Here is a 19,977-nt window from a genome sequence, read left to right as displayed (position 1 = left end):
GAACAGACCTTAAACAGCCGCACTGGTTATCTGCTAAAGGCCTCCTGCAGGCCTAGAGAATGGTGAGTCCCCACTCAGGGCCCCACTGACTCTGAGGTGAATGTGTCCCTGGCCTTGCTGCATGTACCATTGCCACATGTTGAAGACTTAGGTAGGATGTCGTGGCAGAAGGGCCATTTACCCAGCTGAAGAATTTCTGCAGTGCAGACCTCAAAACAGAGAGACTTAAATTTTCTTTTAGAGCCAGGTAGTGGTGGCACACACCTTAAGTCCCAGCACCTGGGAGGCAGAGGGAGGCAGATCTTTGTGAGTTCAATGCCAGCCTTATCTACACAGCAGTTCCAGGACAGCCAAAGCTACACAAAGAATCCAGAGAATCTCTCTCTCTCTCTCTCTCTCTCTCTCTCTCTCTCTCTCTCTCTCGGAGGGCTGGTTTCAAGACAGAGTTTCTCTGTGTGTGCTCACTTTATAGACCAGGCTGGCCTCGAACTCACAGAGATCTGCTTGTCTCTGCCTCCCAAGTGCTGGGATTAAAGCCATAAGCCACCACGCCTGGCAGTGAAATCCTGTCTCAAAGAACAAACAAAAATTTTATCTTAGCCAGTTCTTGGTTTGGGGATTATGACTTGGGTAGGGCCAAGATGGGGGCCCAACTGCTGTTCCATAGGGTATTTCCGGAGATGTTGGGGGCTGGAGAATCTACTTCCTATATGATTTTTCTTTTTTTAGATTTATTTATTATGCATACAGTGTTTTGCCTACATGTGTGCCTACATACCAGAAGAGGTACTAGATCTCATTATAGATGGTTATGACCTACCATGTGGTTGCTGGGAATTGAACTCAGGACCTTTGGAAGAGCAGCCAGTGCTCTTAACCTCTGAGCCATATCTCCAGCCCCCCCTATATGTATGATTTCTTTTCTTTTCTTTTTCTTTATCCTGAAACAGGGTTTCTCTGTGTAGCCCTGGCTATCCTGAACTTGCTTTGAAGACCAGGCTGGCCTAGAACTCACAAAGATCTGCCTGCCTCTGCCTCCCAAGTGCTGGGACTATAGGTGTGTGCCACCACACCCAGCCTCTTATATGATTTCCTTTGTTGTCTAAAACTTTATAAAAAGAGGTTGGAGAGATGGCTCAGCGGTAAAGCATACTTGTGTTGTCTGAGAAGACTCAAGTTCAATTGCCAGAACCAGTTACAAACGCCTGTAACCCAAGCTCCATGAGACCTGATAGCTTCTCTGGTGTGCAAATACATAGCACACACACATAAATGAAAAGTAAAAGCTGGGCGTGGTGGCTCACGCCTTTAATCCCAGCACTCGAGAGGCAGAGGTAGGCAGATCTCTGTGAGTTCAAGGCCAGCCTGGTCTACAAAAGGAGTCCAGACCAGGCAAGGCTACACAGAGAAACCCTGTCTCGAAAAAACCAAAGAGAGGGCTGGAGAGATGGCTCAGTGGTTAAGAGCACTGCCTGCTCTTCCCAAGGACCCGGGTTCAATTCCCAGCACCTACATGGCAGCTCACAACTGTCTGTAACTCCAAGATCTGACACTCACACCAACACACATAAATTAAAATTAAATAAATAAAAAATATTTTTAAAAAACAAGAAAAAAAAAGAAAGAAAAGAAAATTTAAAAACATAACATATTATAATGAAAATCTCCAATTTTTTTCTTTTTTTTTTCTTTTTTTAAAAATATTTTATTTAATTTTAATCTATGTGCATTGGATGTCAAAGTGTCAGATCTTGGAGTTACAGACAGTTGTGAGCTGCCATGTGGATGCTGGGAATTGAACCCGGGTCCTTTGGAAGAGCAGGCAGTGCTCTTAACCACTGAGCCATCTCTCCAGCCCCTCCAATTTTTTTCATGTCAAAGAAAATGCACAGCAAACACTACACCCACCAATCACCCTCTGCCTCTGTTGCTTTCTCGTGCATTCTCTTCACCCCATGGAGTGCTTCTTCCCTCCCAGGTCTGATGCCTGATGCTGGCAGTTGGGTGGTCTCGGGGTAGGCTCACTCTTTACATGGTGGTTGGCTTTCAGGACTGTGGAAGGACTGTAGGCTCTGTCCCAGGTGAAAGCAGTCAAGGCAGGCTTTGCCCCTTGGAAACACCACGGATACCCCACTGAGATTGACATTTGTGATAGACTGAGTGGAGCCATCCTGGGTCTGGAATTCAGGAAACGCACAGGGGACTCTGGCTGGGCTATTGTGTTTTTACTCGAACATTGATGGGAAGAGAGATTAGAAGAGGACACTGGGCCAGTGCACCCTAGAGAGAGACGCAGGCGGGAGGAGAGCAGAAGGCTTCAGATTCAGAGCACGAGTGCATGTGGACTGGGGAGAGGACCAGCGTGCAGGCTGGACCAGTGTGCAGGCCAGAGGCCCCTAGGGACCCCGTCCCCTGAAGCAGACACTGGAAGGTTTAGTCTTGTTTCCCTTTAACCTTTTTTCCCTCTTGTGTAGGATAGCTGGGTTGTGTAATAAATTCTAATTGTTAAGAAACAGTGCCAGCACAGGACAGTTAAGCGCTGTGCCTGATTTTAAACATGGTATCTCTTGCACAGAAGACCATTGTTCAAAGCGGAGACATTGCTGTAGCCATCTTTAGGGCGCACCATCCACAACAGGGGACCAACAGGGAGGCCTTCTCAGAGATGGCCTGAGCTCCGAAAGATGAGGAGGAGGCTGCCTTGCAAAAAGAAGAAAGCCTACCACCATCTTGGGGCTAGCCGGAGAGACAACGCCACACTGTCGCCTGCATCAGCCTGCAGGGTGGTTTTCAGAGACCTCTATTCAGGTGGAACAACTCCTGACTTCCCTGCAGGAAAGAGCTTCAGGATAAGCCTGTGTGAGGCAGAGCCGGAGTTTATTAGGAAGAGATTTTAATGTATATTTAAGCACGGAGATTTCTAGAGGGAATTGAGGAAAGTGCACACCCAAGTGTAGGTAGACTCCAGTGTCTCAGCAGTATCACATATATGTTATTTTAGTGGCTTCTGAAATTCCACTGTTTGGAATGATTCTAAAATGTTTTTTTTTTATCTGCACCCCCTGACTCTTCTCCATTTTTTGGTTTTTTTCAAGACAGAGCTTTTCTGTGTCACCCTGGTTGTCCTGGGACTAACTCTGTAGACCAGGCTGGCCTCAAAAATCACAGAAATTCACCTTCTTCTGCTCCCAAGGGCTGGAATTAAAGATGTATGCCACCACTGGCCAGTCATTCCTGCCTCTTTTTTTTTTTTTTTTTTTAATAAATGAGGTCATAGGATGGTCCTAGGCTGCCTTGGACAGGGTTACACGCTAATAAAGTAAAACCATGAGCCTCAGAGTTGGTACAAGGGAGTCAAGCCCTGTACTGTAAGTGAAGCTTATATCTTGCTTATGAGATATTTAGAACATTACAGGCTTTCAACTGGGAAAGGAGAAAGGCCATACTTTGTCATATATACTCAAACTTTTAGTATGGGTCAATGCTATTTTAACATTATTTGAAATGTGATGTATAAACGGAATTCTATTTCTACACAAACAACTTTCAAAGCCTTTTTTGTTTGTTTGTTTGGTTTTTGTTTTTTGAGGAAGGCTTTCTCTGTGTAGCCTTGATTGTCCTGGACTTTCTTATTTTTTATATTTTATTAATGTATTCTTGTTACATCTCGATGGTTATCCCATCCCTTGTATCCTCCCATTCCTCCCTCCCTCCCATTTTCCCCTTACTCCCCTCCCCTATGACTGTGACTGAGGGGGACTTCCTCCTCCTGTATATGCTCATAGGGTATCAAGTCTCTTCTTGGTAACCTGCTATCCTTCCTCTGAGTACCACCAGGTCTCCCCATCCAGGGGACGTGGTCAAATATGGGGCACCAGAGTACGTGTGAAAGTCATACCCCACTCTCCACTCAACTGTGAAGAATGTCCTGTCCATTGGCTAGATCTGGGTAGAGGTTCAAAGTTTACTGCACATATTGTCCTTGTGCCATAGTTTGAGCGGGACCCCTGGGCCTAAATCTGCCTATCATAATGTTCCTCTTGTAGGTTTCTAGGACCCTCTGGATCCTTCTACTTTGCCATTCTCCCATGCTTCTCTCATCTAGAGTCCCAATAGGATGTCCTCCCCTCTGTCCCAATTTCCTGGTACCTGGACTTTCTTTATAGACCAGGCTGGCCTTGAACTCTGCCTCTGTGAGTGCTGGGATTACAGGCATGTTTCACTGCACCCAGCTCAAAGCAAAATTTGGTGCTAGTACTGGAATTCTTGATGCAGTTGGCAAGCCCCTTTTCTCTCCTGTGATCCCTTTGCTCTTAACTGTCTTTCTACACTGCCTCCATCTTAGGCGTGGGAGCTAAACAATGGTGAAGAAGGACATTTGGAAAACATGCCTCTACCTACCTCTATTTTCCTTTATCCATACCCAGGTATTTACTTAATGTGTGTGTGTACGTGTGTGTGTGTGTGTGTGTGTGTGTGTGTGTGTGTGTGTATGTGGTGTGTGTGTGTGGTGTGTGTGTGTGTATGTGGTGTGTGTGTGTGTGGTGTGTGTGTGTGTGTATGTGGTGTGTGTGTGTGTATGTGGTGTGTGTGTGTGTGGTGTGTGTGTGTGTGTGTGTGTGTGTGTGTGTGTGTGTGTGTGTAGAAGTCAGAGGACACCTTTTTACAAGTTGGTTCTACTGTGGGTTCAGTCCAGGGAGTGAACCCAGGTCACCAGGCATTTCCCTGGCCCCTAGTTACTCTTCCGATCGCCAGGACAGAATACCTGACCTGAAAACTTAAGGAGAGGAAGGAGCTGGCTCGGGGTGAGAGCGGCAGCAAGGTGACAAAGTCCACACCTTTAATCCTAGCCTTCAAGTCAGGCGTGGTGGTGCACATTTTTAATCCCAGCACTCAGGAGGCAGAGGCAAGCGGGTTGCTGTGAGTTCCAGGACAGCTTGGTCTACAAAGCGAGTCTAGGGCAGCCAAGGCTATACAGAGAAACCCTGTCTCAAAAAAAAAAAAACAACAAAATAAAATAACAACAACAACAAAACCCCCCAAAAAAACCCAGCATTCGAGAGGCAGTCTCTGAGTTTGAGGCCAGCCTGATTTATAGAGGGAGTTCCAGGACAGCCAGGGATACACAGAGAAACCCTGTCTCAAAAAAAAAAAAAAAGAGGATGGATTTGTTTTGCTCATGGTTTTGAAGTTTTAGTCCATCTGGTGTGGGGAGCGTGGGGGAGCAGAACTGCTCAATCACAGAAGCCAGCTAGAGGCCACAGACAAGTAGACAAGGTTCTCTCAAGGCCCTGCTCTAGCGCCTGTCTCACCCTCCTACTTTGTGTGCATTGTGCATATTTGTGTGTGTGTGCACATGTTTCGGGGAGTGTGTGAGTATTTGTGTATGTACAGGTGGAGGTTAAAGGAAAAACTGGGTGTCATTCCTCAGGAACTTTGCATCCAGTGTGTTTTCTTTTAGAGACAGTGCCTCACTCTGTGGCCCTTGCTGTCTCAGGGTGGCTTTGAAGTCACAGAGGTCAGCCTCCTGAGTTCTGGGATTAAGTGTGTGTCCCAGGCCTGGCACACGCCTTTCATCCCAGCGCTACAGAGGCAGGCAGAGCTCTGTGAGTTCAAGGCCAGCCTGGTCTACAAAGAGAATTCCAGGACAGCCAGGGCTGTCTGGGGGTTGGGGGGGGGATGGATTACTCCTCCCCCACCACAGAGACCAGCTCCTCTTCTTCTTCTTCTTCTTCTTCTTCTTCTTCTTCTTCTTCTTCTTCTTCTTCTCCTCCTCCTCCTCCTCCTCCTCCTCCTCCTCTTCCTCCTCCTTCTTCTCCTCTTCTTCTTTTTCTTCCTCCTCCTCCTTCTCTTCTTCTTCCTCTTCTTCTTCTTCTTTTAGGTTTTTCAAGACAGGGTTTCCTCTGTGTAGCCCTGGTTGTCCTGGACTTACTTTTGTAGATTAGGCTGGCCTCAAACTCACAGCGCTCTGCCTGCCTCTGCCTCCCAAGCGCTGGGATTACAGGCTGGGCTGGCCGGCTAGGGAGCCTGGGGATCTGCCTGCCTCCACTCCCCAGCACTGGGATTACAGACCACCACTCTCACAGATCTGTGGGTCCTGGTGATTAAGCTCAGGTCTTCGTGCTTGTACAACAAGCACTTCGCTGACTGAGCCGCCTTCCCAGCCCTACTATCTGCTACTTTTCACTACCTCTCAATCTCATCATCATCATCCAATCAATAATATATTACCCAAAGGATTAATCAATTCATGATAGGTTACAGCCCATAAAATACCCTCACTTTTCCAAACCCCCTAATATATCAATACATCAGGCTCCAGGACGCATTTCACACGGAGGTGCAGCGCACCCCTCCCTCTCCTTCGCCCATCCCCAGGGGCAGCCCACTTTTCTGTTTGCAGCTGTTGCTGTGATAAAACGCTCTGACGGAAAGCAGCTCGTGGAGGGAAGGGCTCATGTCATCACTCAGGAAAGCGAGGGCAGGAAGTTCAGCAGCTACAGAGGCAGAGGAACCCTGCTTACTGGCTTAGCCTCTGGCCTTCTGGGCTCTGTGCCTAGAGACACTGCTCACAGTGCTCCGGGCCCTCCTACATCAGCTAGCGATTGAGAAAATGCCTCCCAGACACCGCCATGGGCCAATCTGATCTGAACCATTCCTCAGTTGAAGTTCTCACTTCCTTTTTTTTTTTTTTTTTTTTTTTTTTTTTGCATTTGTGTTCTGCCTGCACGTATGTCTGTGAGAGGGTGTCACATCCTCTGGAACTGGAGTTACAGACAGCTGTGAGCTGCCATGTGGGTGCCGGGAATTGAACTCAGGACTTCTGGAAGAATAGCGAGTGCTCTTAACTACTGACTTCTTTATTTTTTTTTTAATATTTTATTTCATTTTAATTTATGTCTCTTCGTGTGGGAGTGTCAGATCTTGGAGTTACAGACAGTTGTGAGCTGCCGTGTGGGTCCTGGGAGTTGAACCCGGGTCCTTTGGAAGAGCAGGCAGTGCTCTTAACCACTGAGCCATCTCTCCAGCCCCAGGTTCCCACTTCTTAGGTGACTCTAGGTTTGTGTCAAGTTGACAACTGAAGCTGACTATGACACCCACCAATCATCCAAGGCCACAGAAAGTTACCTTGGCTCAGTCTCTGCTGATTCTCCCACTCCTCCTCCTCTTCTTCTTTTTATTTATTTATTCATTTTGGTTTTTTGAGACAGAGTTTCTCTGTGTAGCCCTGGCTGTCCTGGATTCACTTTGTAGACCAGGCTGGCCTCGAACTCACAGCGATCCGCCTGCCTCTGCTTCCCGAGTACCGGGATTAAAGACGTGCGCCACCACGCCCGGCTGATTCTCGCACTCTCAGAGCACTCAAGTCTGTAGCATCCGGCTGCCTTGCACAGGTTGGCTGGGTTGTGCAATGGTTAGTGCAGTCCCTCTGAGGCCTTGAGGGAGTTGCTTGACTTTCCTTCACCCTCAGATGGAAACGACACATACTTGTTAGCAGGGCAGGGTACTGACTAGTGCCAAGTACTTGGGCTGTAGGGAGAACATAATTAACAGCCTGCAGGGGGCTGGGAGGCGGCTCAGTGGTAACGGGCTTCCCGAGTAAGCACACGGACTGGAGTTCCAGGCGTCAGCACCTAGAAGAGCACAGCATGGTGGCTCGCCTCTGTACTTCTAGCACACTTTGATCCTGGGGTTCACTAGTGGCCATTCCAGTGGAAATGGCCGCTTTCATGGTCAGTGAGAAACCTTATCTGTAAATAAAAAATTAAAAAAGGAAAAAAAAGGTGGGGCTAGGCGTGGTGGGGCATGCCTTTAATCCCAGCACTTGGGAGGCAGAGGCAGACAGATCACTGTGAGTTTGAGGCCAGCCTGGTCTACAAGGCAAGTTTAGGACAGCCAAGGCCACACAGAGAAACCCTGTCTCAGAGGGGAAAAAAAAGTGGAGTACAGGAAGATACCCAACGTTGACCTTTGGACTCCACATGCACACACATAGGCGTGCACCTGCACAAACACATGCACACACATGTATGCACTATATACAAACCATGCACAGAGCCGGGTGTGGTGGCACATGCTTTTAATCCCAGCACTTGGGAGGCAGAGGCAGGTGGATCTCTCTGAGTTCTGGGCCAGCCTGGTCTACATAGTGAGTCCAGGACATCCAAGGCTACACAGAGAGATCCTGTCCCAAACACAAAGAAAACAAAGCAGATAAATTGATGCAGTGCTCACCCTGTGCTGTGTTGAGCCACATTAGACACTTTTTCTGGGCAGAAACCAGTCCTACCCCCCGTGTTTTCTCTTTTGTGCTGCAAACACTGACACTGCACAGACATTAGAGTTAGAGACAAACCTGCCACGGAGCGAGTGCTGCTGTGTGCTAATGGAACTGTGCAGGGCACAGAGAGAAGCCAAACTCAGCTAGAGGCCTCTAGATACTTCTAGAAAGTAGGAAGGTGTCTGTGCCTGCAGCAGACACACTGGGGATCACTTTACATTCGGGGAGACAGATAGTAACAGGTTTCAGAGCACCTATATCAACATATTACCCACATTACCTGTACCCGCATATTAATTACCCACACTACCTGTACCCGCATATTAATTACCCACACTACCTGTACCCGCATATTAATTATCCACATTACCTGGATTAGCATTCTAGAGCTGGGTTGCCATAGCACCCGTACTTGTCACACACTAAGTGAGTTGAGCAACTGGCATTTTTGTTGTATTAGTTCCAGCAGCCAGGAGTCTGATGGCGCTTGTGAAGGCTCGAGAGATCTGTCTCTCTGTGTTAGCCTTGGCTGTCCTGGACTCACTTTGTAGACCAGGCTGGCCTCAAACCCACAGTGATCCGCCTGCCTCTGCCTCCCCAGTGCTGAGATTAAAGGTGAGTGCCATCACTCCCTGGCTTTTTTTTTTTTTTAAGAGCCCAGGCTGGAGCTCACTATGTAGTTCAAGCTAGCCTCAAACACAAGGTGATCTTCCTGCCTCGGGCTCCCAGGTGCTGAGAATACAGGCATCAGCCACCATGTCCAGCTGATTTACTTTTATAAAGTTCCTGTCTCCACAGCTTGGCAAAGCTCACTTTCTAGAATGACCATTAATACAGCCGCAGGGTGGTGGACATCACAGCCTACATGGCCTCCAAGGAATAAGACGACCTGGACCTCTCACCTCAGCAAGAACACAAGTGGGAGGGGCCCTAGGCTACTGAGGGGTTCCTGTTCCAACTCAGCCCACAGCACTAAGCCCCTCACAGTTTCCATCCCAGACCCTTGGGAGGAAGGGAGTGGCTTAGGGTACTCTACTCTCTCTTTTGCGTGTGTGTGTGTGTGTGTGTGTGTGTGTGTGTGTGTGTGTGTGTGTGTATGTTTCGAGACAAGGTTTCTGTGTGTAGCCTTGGCTGACCTGGACTCACTTTGTAGACCAGGTTGGCCTCGAACTCACAGCGATCCGCCTGCCTCTGCCTCCCGAGTGCTGGGATTAAAGGCGTGTGCCACCACACCTGGCTCCTACTCTCTTGAATATATCAATAAAATTCACTGTGTGCGCGTGCACACACACACACACACACACACACACACACACACACACACACACCAAGATCCTGTCTCCAAATAAAATCACATTCTGCAGTAGTAGTGGTTCGGTTCTGATATATCTTTGGGTGGAGAATATATAATTCAATTCATAAACTACCTTCCTTGCTGGGTATGGTGGCTCACACCTTTAGTCCTAGTACTATGGAGTCAGAGGCAGACACATCTCTGTGAGTTCAAAGCCAACCTAATCTATATAGATTTCCAGGCCAGCTACAGTGACATAGTGAGACCCTGTCTCAAAAACAAAACACCCTAAAACAAAAACACTGCTCTTATCCACACTTTGTAGTGGGCCCCTTAGGCAAGTTATGTATTGAATATGTGTTCCCTTCGGATTTCAGTTCCATCTCTATTTTAGCTACTTTTTTTTTCTTTTTTGTTTGGTTTTTCTTCATATATATATATATATATAATGAATATTTTACCTGTATGTACGTATGTGCACACCACACGTGTGCTTGGTACATGTAGAATCCAGAAGAAAGCTTCTGATATTCTGAAATTAGGAGTTATATAAGATTTTGTTCCAACATGTGGGTTCTGAGAACCAAACCCAGGCCCTCTGCAAGAGCAGCCAGTACTCTTAACCACTGGGCCACCTCTCGGAGCCCCTAGTTGAAGGTTACAGCCTGACCTTGGGAGGAAGTCACAGCAGCCGGAGTGGAGTCTGGAGCAGTGTGCTTGAGGCTTCGTCCTCAGCATTGGAAAAGAAAAAGGAAAAGCAGAAATCCATGCACACAATTGACTTGGTGAGAGTGCTTGCTGGGCAAGCGTCAAGATCTGTATTTGAATCTCAAATACCCAAAGGAAAAAGCCCTGCGTGTGGCCACGAGTACACCTTGGACCCCAGTGCCAAGGCAGGGTGGAGACAGGGTCACTGGGGCTTTCCCTATCTCAAGGGACTAAGGTGGGGTAGAATGGGACACCTGACAGAGTCCTCTGGCCTCACACGCATAGGTGCAAGCACAAGTGTGCGTGTGTGGCACACCTATATTCACCCTCACCAACAGCCACTCACCCCACACACAATGAAAAGATTTAGGGGTTGGGGCTGCGTGGGCTGACCTGGGCCTGGAGGGTGAACTCTGGAGATAGTTTATCCATTTTGGCTGCCACGCTGAGTTAGCTGTTGGCTGGAGGCGTGGTAACTGCCCATGTGAACCTCGCTATGTGGGATTTCCCATGAGTGAGCGAGAGGGCAAAGAGGAAGAAGTCACAATGTTTTTCTGACTTCATCTTGGAACTCAAGTTCTGTATTTTCCCAATATCCTATGGGTCACAGTGGCCAGCGTGACAGGAGACTGTAAAAGGCTTGTATGAGGCATCAATAGCATCATTGACTGTTACGGAGGCTGGATATCACCCTCTGCCCACACTGGGCCTTCCTTTCCTCAATTGATCTGCCTTACTTATTCCAATTCTCTGTTATTTGCCTTCCAAACACTTATCGCATTATGGATTCCAAGGCCATTATGTGACATGCACTCTCTGATATAGACTCCATTGGAGCACAGATGTTCAGTGGTCACTTTTTAATTTATGATTTTTGTCTGAATTATAGCACGTGAATCCGTCTGTCCTCCCCCTTATATTGTAGGTTACTGGCTCAGACTTAGAACCAAGTTCTAAACAGTGTGGAGGCCGTCTGTAATGAAGGGGGAGAATTGCTCTAAGTTGGAGGCCAGTCGACTACATTAAGGCTTCAACCTCCAGTGGGTATTTAGGGAAGAGCAGAAGGAGGGCGGGTTGGGAACCCGTATTCCCAGTAAAGCCGGCTGAGCGGAATCTTGCTGGGCTCTGGGCTCATCGCTTCCGGGTCACAAGGAAGCACTTCCGGTGCGGCGGCACGGCGGTACAGGAGGTGAGTATTCAGGTGGCACGGGTCCCGCCGGAGCCTGGCGGGCGGGATGGGGCGGCGCGGCGAGCCACAGCGGCTTCCCGGGGCTGCGGAGAAAAGTTACTTGGGATGAGCAGTCTGCGTTCCGAGGAGACCCGGGCCAGAGCTAGGGTTCTTCAAGGCCAGGGCCCAGGCTGCCCTCCGCCAGGTGGAGCCCGGGCTTGGCATCTCGAGTGTGCCCAGTACTGCCATGTAGCCTTGGGCATCTCGCATTTCCTCTCCTCGGTTTCCTCCTCCGCAAGAGGGGCACACAGGCCTGTGCAGGGGATGAAGAGACCGTGGATGTGAAAGTGCTTCGGTGCACAGTGTGTGCCTGATAGAAAACTTTGTAAGAGAAAGGAAAGGCGAGTGAATGCTGTAGCCTCCCACTGACCCGCGGTTTCAGTTACCTGTAACCCTGAAAGCAGTAAGTGGAAGGCTCCAGAAACAAACAGCGCATGGCTTTTTTAAAATTCGTGGGTTTTGAGTAGTGCGTTGAAGAGCTCTGTAGCAAGGCGCTTACCCAGAATGCTCTGAGGCCCGTGTTCGATTCCCCATTACTGCTCTGCCCAGCCCTGAGAAAGGAGCATGGTGAAGGTTTGCCCCTTCCTCCTCTCGCTCAGCGCATCCCTGCTATGTTTGCTACCCGCTCATTAGTCACTTAGAACAGCTGGGTGTTCAAGTAACCCTTATAGACTCAGCACAAAAATAGTAATGCTAGCCTTTGGGGTTTGCTGAAGCAAAGCCAAAAAGTGCTACTTGAAGTAAAAAGGTGCTTGAAATTAAGGGAAAAAGAAAGAAAGAAAGGAAGGAAGGAAGGAAAAGAAATCCATAGGCTGAAGTTGCTAAAATCTTTGGTGAGGCACTTTTGTTTGTTTTGTTTTTCAAGGCAGGATTTCTCTGTATCCCTGGCTGTCCAGGAACTTTTTCTGTAGACCAGGCTGACCTCCAATTCAGAGATCCACCTTCTTCTGCCTCCTGAGTGTTAGGATGAAAGGTATGCACTACCACTGTCTGGCAAAAACAAAATCTAATATCTGTGGAAATTATGAAGAAAAAAAAAAGCGTGTGCTGGTTGTGGTGTTGCGCCTCTGTAACTCCCGCATTTGAGACAAGACAGAAGGATGGCGAGTTTGAAGCCAGCCTGGGCCCAGTTGCCAGACCCTGTGTGCCCAGCTCCTGAAGGCAAATTTGAAGTGCCAACAAGTAGGAAATTGGGAGGCGAGATGAAGCAGAGCTAGCAGTGTGGGCATTATCAAGTTTTGCCAATGTGTTTCAAATTCTACATGCTGCAAAGGACAGGATTGTGAGCTATGGTTCTTGGATGGAATGAAACAGTAAAGTCATCCAGGTAATCCCAGATGGACTAACAAGACAACTCGGATTGACATGCCATTAAAAATATGTATTTGTGTCAGGTGTGGTGGTGGACACCTTTAGTCTCAGAACTGGGGGGGTGCGAGGGGGGCAGGGGCAAGCAGATTGCTGTGAGTTTGAGGCCAGCCTGGTCTACAAAGTGAGTCCAGGACAGCCAAGGCTACACAGAGAAACCCTGTCTGGAAAAATTTAAAGCTATATATGTATTTGTTTATTATTATGGTTTTTGTGTACACTGCTGGGCTAACCTGGAACTCACTGTACAGACCAGAGAGATCTGCCTGCCTCCCTAGTGATGGGACAGAAAGCATATGCCTCTATACCTGGCAACTTTAATGTCTTTTTGAAAGTTTTTCTAATTAATTAATTAATTGTCTAATTGTGTATACAGTGTTCTGCCTGCATGCACAGCTGCAGGCCAGAACAGGGCATCAGATCACATAGATGGTCATGAGCCACCATGTGGTTGCTGGGAATTGAACTCAGGACCTTTGGAGGAGCAGTCAGTACCCTTAACCTCTGAGCCATCTCTCCAGCCCAAAAGGTTTTATTTATTTTTTATTTTATTTTTTTCTTCGAAAGGTTTTATTAAGTGAAGTATTTAGGGTTAAAGTCTGGGCTTTAACAGTGCCAACAAGCTAGATTTGGCCACTGGTCCCTAATATTTTAATCATTGAGACAACTAACAGTGAAAATCAGAGAAAGGAGATTTACCCACCGAGTCCACATTGGAAAAAAGGAACAAGTGAAGGGATGCTCTGACTTGTAAGTCCCTCCCTGAGATACTGCCGTGAGGTTTATGCTTAAATAGAGGGTGGAGGTATGCATAGCTAAGCGTCTGGTCCGGGTGTGCCCTGCCTGTCACTGGCCCACCATTGCCCTCACTCCAGTCTAATAACTTGGTAAAAACTATGTGAAATCTTTCCGGACAAATTTCTCTTCTGACTAGCACCAGGGCTTCATCCTTTCTCTTTGCCTAGCGTCCTTCCTAGGGAAGCACCTCCTCCCTTCACCGGGTGTGGTGCCGCGCGCCTGTAGTCCTAGTCCTAGGGCAGCGGGGGGGCAGTTCCAGCGTAACCAGGGCTGCGGTGGTGGTTACAGTACTTATTAAAAAACTTACTAACAAACAAAAAACCAAGTCCAGCTCTCACAGATGCCCAACCACCATCCCCTGTGTTCCTGACACCCAGCCATCCTCATCATAATTGCTGCCCCCTCGTGTGTTGTCAGAAGGTCAGAGGCAGCCTAATGCTGTACCACCACACCCACCACATTTGATTTCACCATGCAGGCATGGTGTCATCCACTCATGACACCCTGAGTTTGAGTCTCCAGACCCACATGTAGGAGAGAACTGACTGCTCAAAGTTGTCTCTTGACTCCCACACTGGTTCCTCATCCACCAATAATTATAATAGATGTGATTCTTTTTTGTTTTTTGTTTTTCTGAGACAGGGTTTTCTCGGTGTAGCCTTGGCTGTCCTGGATTCACTTTGTAGACCAGGCTGGCCTTGAACTCACAACGATCCGCCTACTTCTGCCTCCCGAGTGCGTGAGGCACTGTGACAGGCTGCTGCTTTTTTTTTTTTAGTCCAGATTTAATGACTTGGTAAGAAAGAACAACTCTGTGGCATCTCATACTCTTAAAATGCCAGTAAATGGATCAGTAATTATATTTTGCAAGATGTTTGCACACCAGTCTCAGCCCACCAACTACCAATTATGGCTCCCCTATGGGGCTGCTTACCTTTCCGTCAGACAAATTTCTTGCCCAATTTTAAGCAGTTCCTAGGAATGTATAATGGTTGCTGTAAGGTGATATCTATGGACACTTTCATATTCCCCTGCCTCTTATGTTTTTGTTTTTTTGAGACAGGGTTTCTCTGTGTAGCTTTGGCTGTCTTGGACTCTCTTTGTAGACCAGGGTGGCCTCGAACTCACAGAGATCTGCCTGCTTCTACCTCCTGAGTGCTGGGATTAAAGGCATGTGCCACCATGCGTGCCCCTACCTCTTTTTTAATATATAATTTATTTATTTATTTGTTTTTTGTTTTGAGACAGGGTTTCTCTGTGTAGCCTTGGCTGTCCTGGACTCACTTTGTAGACCAGGCTGGCCTCAAACTCACAGTGATCTATCTGCCTCTGCCTCCCGAGTGCTGGGATTAAAGGCATGCACCACCATGCCTGGCCTATAATTTATTTTTATTTTATGTTCATTGATATTTTGCCTGCATGTATGTCTGTGTGATGGTGTCAGGAGCCTTGGAACTGGAGTTACAGATGGGTGTGAGCTGCCATGTGGGTGCTGGGAATTGAACCAGGTCCTCTGGAAGACATTAACCACTGAGCCATCTCTCCAGCACTCCCTGCCTCTTTTTAGTTGAAGTCTCAGAACAGCTTTGGAAAATCCCCTCATTAGGAGGCAGGAATCCCTGCCCAGAGTCTGTACAGCATTGGGGAGCAGTTAAGAGATCCTGAAACCAATAGCAATTTTGGTGGCAATTTTGGACTCTGCATTTTCATAGTTAGTACTGGGTAAGTCTTGCAATCTCTACACGTGCCTGTAGTTATTTATCTCAAAATGTTGGTGGTTTAAAAGTATTTTAGGGGGCTGGAGAAGATGGCTTAGAGGTTAAGAGCGCCGCCTGCTCTTCCAAAGGTCGGGAGTTCAATTCCCAGCAACCACATGGTGGCTCACACTCATCTGTAATGTGGTCTGATGCCCTCTTCTGGCCTGCAGGTGTACATGCAGGAAGAACACTCTACACATAATAAATAAATAAATAAATAAATATTAAAAAGAAAAGTATTTTAGGGGCTGGGGATGTAGCGCAGGTGAAAGTGCTTGCCTAGCACGCATGTCGGTCTATTTGGGTTCAATCCTTTGCACTGCGTACGTAGCAATTGATTATTCATACTTGTAATTCCAGTGTTGGGGAGAGAAAGTGGGGTGTCAGGAGTTCAGGGTCACCCCTTGATTCCCAGTGAGTTCAAGGCCAGCCTAGGATAGATGAGACCAGCTCAAAACATATTTAAAAACAACGGGTATATGGCTATTTTGAGGCCCTATTGAATTTCTAGACAGCGCACCTGCCATCATTAGTGAGCCAGTGTCGGTTCATCAACATGCCCTGGAATCCCTGCCTTGTTTAGATTTCTAGGTTCTGCCTAAAGCCCTTCCTCTCTCCCCTATCCAGGATAGCTCAGTGCATCAGTCACGTGCCTCTGGAGGCTCCTCTTACTGGCCGAGACAGTCTCAGCACATCCCTGCTGTAGACGGTTTTGAGGTTGTTTTGCAGAAGGACCTCCCTGTTGAGAGGTAGCTCTGTCTCGTGAGCCAATTCAGTCGCAGCTTGGAGAGGGAAGGCCCTTAGAGGAGCCTGCTGTGCTAATGTGGTCCAGGGTCTCCTGGCTTCAGGGAGTAGTGAAGTAAAGCTGCTCCCTCTCCTGCCTTTCCACCCTACTCCTAGAAGAGGCTCACGTACAGCACACACTTGAGGTTGTGGATGTCTGTGTTCCACACACACAGGCAGAGTGCCTTCATAAATACTTGCAGTTCATGTGAGAGTGCGACTCTTCCTGGCATTGACTCATCCGGCTCTTTCCTTCTATCAGCTTTATTATAGGCCTTGGCTTTCTTCTTGTGTCCCAACTCCCTGGCAATGTATGGTTTTGCCTTTTTGTTTGTTTTAAAGCACTTGCATGCTTTCTGCCCTAGGCTCATCCTGTTGATTTCTGCTTAGAAACTAGCCACTTCCATAAGGAGTCCTGGTTTCTTTTATGGAAAAATGGCCCAGAAACCAAGATCTGGACACAAGGTGTGCTCACTACCCCTGGAGCACTCCTGTTTCTGTGCGCTCTCAGTGGCCAGGGTGTGAGATCTGTGTGGATACATGGCTAAAAATGGGTGTGTCTGTGTCTGTAGCTAAGCACACTGTGCGGTGTCCTGTGGTGACTGTTTCTTCCTTCTCCTATCTGGAAGCTTCGCCCACTGTAAGAGATGCACTCTCCCATCTGCTCACTTCCAGTTAGTCCTAGCCCATGTGCCCTGTGGGAAACAGCTTTTTTTTTTTTTGGGTTGGTTTTTGAGACAGGGTTTCTCTATGTAGCCCTGGCTGTCCTGGTCTCAGAAATCTGCCTGTCTCTGCCCCTCTGCCCCTCTGCCCATCTGCCTCTGCCCCTCTGCCTCTCTGCCTCTGCCCCTCTGCCCCTCTGCCTCTCTGCCTCTGCCCCTCTGTCCCTCTGCCCATCTGCCCCTCTGCCTCTCTGCCTCTCTGCCCCTCTGCCCCTCTGCCCCTCTGCCTCTCTGCCTCTCTGCCCCTCTGCCCCTCTGCCCCTCTGCCCCTCTGCCCCTCTGCCCCTCTGCCCCTCTGCCCCTCTGCCCCTCTGCCCCTCTGCCCCTCTGCCCCTCTGCCCCTCTGCCTCTCTGCCCCTCTGCCCCTCTGCCCCTCTGCCCCTCTGCCCCTCTGCCTCTCTGCCCCTCTGCCCCTCTGCCCCTCTGCCTCTCTGCCCCTCTGCCCCTCTGCCTCTCTGCCTCTCTGCCCCTCTGCCCCTCTGCCCTTCTGCCTCTCTGCCTCTGCCCCTCTGCCTCTCTGCCTCTGCCCCTCTGCCCCTCTGCCTCTCTGCCCTTCTGCCTCTCTGCCTCTGCCCCTCTGCCCCTCTGCCCCTCTGCCCCTCTGCCCCTCTGCCTCTCTGCCCCTCTGCCCCTCTGCCCCTCTGCCTCTCTGCCTCTCTGCCCCTCTGCCCCTCTGCCCCTCTGCCTCTCTGCCCCTCTGCCCCTCTGCCCCTCTGCCCCTCTGCCTCTCTGCCCCTCTGCCCCTCTGCCCCTCTGCCTCTCTGCCCCTCTGCCCCTCTGCCCCTCTGCCCCTCTGCCCCTCTGCCCCTCTGCCCTTCTGCCTCTCTGCCTCTGCCCCTCTGCCTCTCTGCCTCTGCCCCTCTGCCCCTCTGCCTCTCTGCCCTTCTGCCTCTCTGCCTCTGCCCCTCTGCCTCTCTGCCTCTGCCCCTCTGCCCCTCTGCCTCTCTGCCCCTCTGCCTCTCTGCCCCTCTGCCCCTCTGCCCCTCTGCCCCTCTGCCCCTCTGCCTCTCTGCCCCTCTGCCGCTCTGCCCCTCTGCCCCTCTGCCTCTCTGCCTCTGCCCCTCTGCCTCTCTGCCCCTCTGCCCCTCTGCCTCTCTGCCTCTGCCCCTCTGCCCCTCTGCCTCTGCCTCTCTGCCTCTGCCCCTCTGCCCCTCTGCCTCTCTGCCCTTCTGCCTCTCTGCCTCTGCCCCTCTGCCTCTCTGCCTCTGCCCCTCTGCCCCTCTGCCCCTCTGCCCCTCTGCCCCTCTGCCCCTCTGCCCCTCTGCCTCTCTGCCCCTCTGCCCCTCTGCCCCTCTGCCTCTGCCTCTGCCTCTCTGCCTCTGCCCCTCTGCCTCTCTGCCCCTCTGCCTCCGCCCCTCTGCCTCTCTGCCCCTCTGCCCCTCTGCCCCTCTGCCCCTCTGCCTCTCTGCCTCTCTGCCCCTCTGCCTCTCTGCCTCTGCCCCTCTGCCTCTCTGCCCCTCTGCCCCTCTGCCTCTCTGCCCCTCTGCCCCTCTGCCCCTCTGCCCCTCTGCCCCTCTGCCCCTCTGCCTCTGCCTCTGCCTCTCTGCCTCTGCCCCTCTGCCTCTCTGCCCCTCTGCCTCCGCCCCTCTGCCTCTCTGCCCCTCTGCCCCTCTGCCCCTCTGCCCCTCTGCCCCTCTGCCCCTCTGCCTCTCTGCCCCTCTGCCTCTCTGCCCCTCTGCCTCTCTGCCCCTCTGCCCCTCTGCCCCTCTGCCCCTCTGCCCCTCTGCCCCTCTGCCCCTCTGCCCCTCTGCCTCTGCCCCTCTGCCCCTCTGCCCCTCTGCCTCTGCCCCTCTGCCCCTCTGCCTCTCTGCCCCTCTGCCCCTCTGCCCCTCTGCCTCTCTGCCTCTCTGCCTCTGCCCCTCTGCCTCTCTGCCCCTCTGCCTCTGCCCCTCTGCCTCTCTGCCCCTCTGCCTCCGCCCCTCTGCCTCTCTGCCCCTCTGCCTCTCCGCCCCTCTGCCTCTCTGCCCCTCTGCCCCTCTGCCTCTCTGCCCCTCTGCCCCTCTGCCCCTCCGCCCCTCTGCCTCTCTGCCCCTCTGCCCCTCTGCCTCTCTGCCTCTCTGCCCCTCTGCCCCTCTGCCTCTCTGCCCCTCTGCCCCTCTGCCCCTCTGCCCCTCTGCCTCTCTGCCTCTCTGCCCCTCTGCCCCTCTGCCCCTCTGCCCCTCTGCCCCTCTGCCCCTCTGCCCCTCTGCCCCTCTGCCCCTCTGCCTCTCTGCCCCTCTGCCCCTCTGCCTCTCTGCCCCTCTGCCCCTCTGCCCCTCTGCCCCTCTGCCCCTCTGCCTCTCTGCCCCTCTGCCCCTCTGCCCCTCTGCCCCTCTGCCCCTCTGCCTCTCTGCCCCTCTGCCTCTCTGCCCCTCTGCCCCTCTGCCTCTCTGCCCCTCTGCCCCTCTGCCCTTCTGCCTCTCTGCCTCTGCCCCTCTGCCTCTCTGCCTCTGCCCCTCTGCCCCTCTGCCTCTCTGCCCTTCTGCCTCTCTGCCTCTGCCCCTCTGCCTCTCTGCCTCTGCCCCTCTGCCCCTCTGCCTCTCTGCCCCTCTGCCTCTCTGCCCCTCTGCCCCTCTGCCCCTCTGCCCCTCTGCCCCTCTGCCCCTCTGCCTCTCTGCCCCTCTGCCCCTCTGCCCCTCTGCCCCTCTGCCCCTCTGCCTCTCTGCCTCTGCCCCTCTGCCTCTCTGCCCCTCTGCCCCTCTGCCCCTCTGCCTCTGCGTCTGCCTCTCTGCCTCTGCCCCTCTGCCCCTCTGCCTCTGCCTCTCTGCCTCTGCCCCTCTGCCCCTCTGCCTCTGCCCCTCTGCCCCTCTGCCTCTGCCCCTCTGCCTCTCTGCCTCTGCCCCTCTGCCTCTCTGCCTCTGCCCCTCTGCCTCTCTGCCTCTGCCCCTCTGCCTCTCTGCCTCTGCCCCTCTGCCCCTCTGCCTCTCTGCCCCTCTGCCTCTCTGCCCTTCTGCCTCTCTGCCTCTGCCCCTCTGCCTCTCTGCCTCTGCCCCTCTGCCCCTCTGCCTCTCTGCCCCTCTGCCCCTCTGCCCCTCTGCCTCTGCCTCTGCCTCTCTGCC

At 51.2% G+C, this 19,977-nt stretch overlaps 2 protein-coding genes across 3 annotated transcripts in view; one reads left to right on the top strand and one right to left on the bottom strand.

Annotated features, from left to right (window-relative positions):
• Positions 1-10,815, bottom strand: part of GHRH (growth hormone releasing hormone) — a 38,170-nt gene extending 27,355 nt beyond the window's left edge. Inside the window, exon 1 of the mRNA XM_084776832.1 lies at positions 10,677-10,815. The gene's annotated coding sequence lies outside the window, so the exon portion shown is untranslated. The remainder of the gene's footprint in view (positions 1-10,676) is intronic.
• Positions 10,816-11,315: 500 nt separating this feature from the next.
• MANBAL (mannosidase beta like) overlaps positions 11,316-19,977 on the top strand; it is a 38,081-nt gene continuing 29,419 nt past the window's right edge. Inside the window, exon 1 of one of the 2 annotated variants that reach the window (XM_084777246.1) lies at positions 11,316-11,472. The gene's annotated coding sequence lies outside the window, so the exon portion shown is untranslated. Of the gene's footprint in view, positions 11,473-11,625; positions 11,915-19,977 lie in introns of those variants that run through there. The other variant, XM_084777247.1, reaches the window with a different exon arrangement.

Source organism: Acomys minous, assembly GCF_964271855.1.
Source record: "Acomys minous genome assembly, chromosome: 3".
NCBI classification, from domain to species: Eukaryota; Metazoa; Chordata; class Mammalia; order Rodentia; family Muridae; genus Acomys; species Acomys minous.
Note: the sequence above shows the minus strand (reverse complement) of the source record. Positions and strands in the feature narration are given on the sequence as shown.